Raw genomic sequence first — 4,723 nt, 5'->3', positions numbered from 1 at the left:
GGGGTAATAAGCGCCTGAAGTCACAGCGTGCTGCCAAACGCTGTAAATGCAGAACTCTTGTAGCGGCATTAAACATGTAGCGGAGCAGGCGAGTGACAGCGAGGCGCCGGATGAGCCGCAGCTCGACTCTACACGACTGGAAGTTATCTAAATCCCGCGGGACTTAGGAATAATGAGACGGATTCCTTAAATGCAAGAGGATTGGAAAAATGAAAAAGCATCTCAAAGAGAGTCCCATGTGAGGAGTCATGTCACCGCGATGCAGCTTTTACACACTCGAGGTTTTCAGCTTTGAGAAAAACCTCGTGGAGCAGGAAGACCTGCAGACCCCGTTGACCCACGACCTCCTGTTGGAGGAAAACCGCTCCGGGAGCTCAGCTACGGCTGCCACTTTCAATTTGAAGCCTCCCCCTTCTCGCTTGCCCACGATGCCGTTGTGCATGTTGATGCTGCCAGCGCCGAAGCCGACCCGCCTGTCGGCCTGTCTGTCCGTCTCGTCTCCGTGTGTCGGTACGACGCCGGCTGCGGCTGATCAGCTCCGACAGGCCGTTTCAGGAAGGGAACTGCTGGAGCTCTGCAGCTGGAAGCGGCCAAACCGTCGCTGGAAATCAAAATCAGGAAAAGGGGCATTCAATTAAAGCTTTAATCAACATTACGTAATCATCCATGTTTGTTTTTTTGTTCAGAAAGTCAGAAGTTAAGTTGAAACAGTTGATGAAACCGCCATAAAAAGTGTCAAAATGTCACAAAATCAACCTGGAAAAGCAACAGAAACGTAAAAAAAAAATTCTAAAATGTTGGAAAAAGCAACAAAAATGTTGTTTTGCAGCCAGAAATCTCTATTGTTAATACTTTTGTTGGTAAGAATTTTTTAAGGGATAAGAACTACGAGCACCACCTGTCCCATTGTCATTTTGTCCATTATTGATGTGTAAATATTAAAGGTCCCATGACCTGGACCTGGATGCTTTTATATAGACCTTAGTGGTCCCCTAATACTGTATCTGAAGTCTCTTTTATATAGACCTTAGTGGTCCCTACTAACTGTAATCTCGAAGTTCTTTATATAGACCTAGTGGTCCACAATACTGTACTCTGAAGTCTCTTTATATAGACATAGTGGTCCACTATACTGTATACTGAAGTCTTTTATATAGACCTGTAGTGGTCCACCTAATACTGTATCTGGAAGTGCTCTTATACTAGACCTTAGTGGTCCCGAATACTGGTATCTGAAGTCTCTTTATATTAGCCTTAAGTGGTCCATCTTATTCTGGCCTTATAGACCTAATGCCTAATTGCCGTGAGAGTCTCTTTTATATACGACTTAGTGGTCCCCTAATATTGATCTGAAGTCCTCGTTATATTAGACCTTTAGTGGTCCCTAATACTGTATCGAAGTGTCTTTATATAGCCTTAGTGGTTTTTCCCTAATACTGTATCTGAAGTCTCTTTTATATAGACCTTAGTGGTTCCGAATTACTGTAGAGTTCTTTTATATAGACCTTATGGTCCCTAATACTGTTCTGACGTCTTTTTAATGACCTTAGTGGTCCCTAATAGTGGATCTGAAGTATCTTATATAGACCTTAGTGGTCTAATACTGTATCTGAAGTCCTTTTATATAGCCCTTAGTGGTCCCCTAATACGTACCTGAGTCTCTTTTATATAGACCTTAGTGGTCCTAATAATGTACTCCGGAAGTCTCTTATATAGACCTAGTGGTCCCTAATACTGTACTGCAGTCCTTTCTATACCCTTAGTGTGGTCCCCTCATATCTGTACTGTAAGTCTCTTTATATAGACTTAGTCGTGGTCCATACTGTATCTGGAGTCTCTTTATGCTAACCTTACGTGGTTCCCTAATACTGTGTATCTGAAGTCTCCGTTATTAGACCTTAGTGGTCCCTAATACTGTATTGAGTCTGTATTTTATAGACCTTAGTGGTCAAATACGGTATCTGACATGTCCTTTTTATAGACCTTAGTGGTCCCCTAATACTGTATCTGAAGTCTCCTTATATAGACCTTAGTGGTCCCTAATACTGTATCTGAAGTCTCTTTGCTTGTTTGAATGCCATGATGTTTCTCTCTCATGGGGGGGGGGGGCAGATTCTCTGGGCGGACAAAGCAAAGAAAGGGGAGGTAACTTTCCCCCTTATGACCTCATAAGGAGCAAGATTCCAGATCGGCCCAGATCGGTTTGAAAAAAATCTTCACCTGTGAATTAATCACACACAAAAAATGCCTTAAAGTCAGTCATAAACATTACATAGCTTGTTGAGTTGCACAACAGTAGATTAGATTCAACTTTATTGTCATTGCAGTAAGATAAGGACAACCAGTGCAATGAAAAGCAGTTTTACATCTGACCATTATGTGTTCTTTTCTTTACAGCAGTGCTTGAAAAGCCATAAACGCAGTGTGATCATGTTCAGTCCATTATTAAAGGGATTTAGCAATAAAGTGCACAGAGTTCTGAGAAATCAGACAGTCCACAGTCCATTTAATAGTAGAGCCATATGTAGTGCATTGATTAGGTGCATTAATAAAGATCTTAGTGATCAGAGGTAGTCAGACATGGTCCATGTGCAAAAGGACCGTGTTGGGTCTTGGTGTTCAGCAGTGTTATGGTGTTGGGGGACGGGAGACCAGGACCAGGTCTTTGCTGCCAACATCCTTTCATCCTGCTAGAGCAATGAATGAAAATTCAGTGCAATGTTAAAAGCAATACTGTTTTTAGACAATGTTTCATGCTGAATTAAAAAAAAAGGATGGTAAAATAGTCAGGACAAAGCGATAATTTATCCCACATTTATCCCAACATTTTTAATTTTTGGTCTCCACGTTTTGTTTGTATTTATTATTTTTCTACGTTTTGGGCCCTTTTCTTCCACTGTTAGCGTCAGTACCACTACAAGCAATGTATTACCACTAGTTTTTTACTTAATTTTGAATTCATGGTCAATGAACATAACACACAATGAACAAGTTTATATCAGGAGGGTCATAATGCTTATATGCATACACACACACACACACACACACACATATATATATATATATATATATATATATATATATATAGTCTGTATTTCTTACATTTGTCTGTGTATTAGCACATTTCTACATTTAAATTAACATGTTGTGGAGTGTAACAAAAAAAAAGAAATCTAGACTTTTGTAAAGAAAAGTTGTTTTATTAATCATTGGATCCTTTTCGGGGGTTCAGTGCTTCCTCAGCAGTCGTGTTTTTTTACATATTCAGATATTCAGATCAGGCGTTGGTCTCTTGGCTGCATGCGGCGTGTGATTAATCCGGTCTTGGATCTCCCGATCGTCCTGGCAACAGCTTCGGACCTGGATGACCACCTTGTTGGAAGGAGCGCCGTCTTTTACATCTTTAACATCTTTTACATCTTTTACGTCTTTTACATCTTTTACATCTTTTACATCTTTTACATCTTCTACATGTGATCTCTGGAGCGCTGCACACCGACGTCTGCCCCTGAACCAGGACCACTCAATTTCAAATAAAGCGAATATAAATGAAGGGAAAATCTGGAGAAGAGTTCAAAAAGGATTGTGGATGGATTGGGAGGTGGGGGGGAGGTGGGGGGGAGGGTGGGGGGGGGTTGTAAACATGTCTGGGGCAGGTTTATGTTGGCGTGCGGACCTGGAGTGTAGTTTCCTACTACATCAGCGTCTTGGCAATTAAAAAGAAATGTAGTCGGAGTTCCGATGATTAGAACAGGATTTGTCAAGATGGCTGATCTGAATCGGTGTGATGGAATGAAGGACTCTGCAGTTGTCTTCGCAATGGAACAAAGAAGAGCTGGAGTGTGTGTGTGTGTCTGTGTGTGGGTGTGTGGGGTGTGTTGTGTGTGTGTGTGTGTGTGTGTGTGTGTGTGTGTGTGTGTGTGTGTGTCAGCTTGCATTTGGTCTCCTGCCCGAGGATTCCCCCCCCCCCCCCCTCCCCCCTCTTCTCTTTCCCCCTCCTTCTTCCTTTTCCTATTTGTCTCCTCTTTCCCCCCCCCCCTCCCTTTCTCCTCCCCCTTTTTCCCCTCCTTCGTTCCCCTGCCTCCGTGTGATCCCGAATTTCACTAAGTCAGTGTAATTTTCCCGTCGTCTAACGTTTGGTTGAATTTTGGCCCACATGCGACTGGTTATCATCCGATTTAACTGTGACACCCAAACTGCAACCCCACGTTCAAAGCCGTCTCTAACCATATGCCAATACGTGTCGTCTTCAAAGTCAGTTTTGGCGGGGTGGGGGGGTGGCTCTGGGAAATCTGGCGCGTGTTACACAAATCTGAGAAATAAATTAATTACGATCACACAACAACAACAACAACAACAACAAAACATTATCTTTAGTTGTTTTAATATCAACCTCGGCCTCGGGGAGTTCATTTTACAATTTTAAAAGACCAGATTACTTCCAGCTGCGGATTTGATTGACAGGTGTTTTAATACTCAGGGACATCGAATTGAATTCAGCTCCAGGCCCCGAAAACTCGTTGTTTGTTTGGCCGCTGCCACACAAAGAAATAAATTGCTGAGTTAACCCCTGTGTGTTCTTCCTGTTGACCATGAACTTGTCCTTCCAGGTCAAAATTGAAAATTAATATTTTTTTTGTGCTTTTCCGTTGTTTTTTTTCCGCTTTTTTCTGATTTATTTGTCACTTTTTCTCCATGCTTTTGGCGCTTTTTTAAAAACCTG

This window comes from Etheostoma spectabile, unplaced genomic scaffold (genome assembly GCF_008692095.1).
Source record: "Etheostoma spectabile isolate EspeVRDwgs_2016 unplaced genomic scaffold, UIUC_Espe_1.0 scaffold402, whole genome shotgun sequence".
Taxonomy (NCBI): Eukaryota; Metazoa; Chordata; class Actinopteri; order Perciformes; family Percidae; genus Etheostoma; species Etheostoma spectabile.
The sequence above is the reverse complement of the archived record's forward strand: the minus strand, read 5'-3'. Positions refer to the sequence as shown.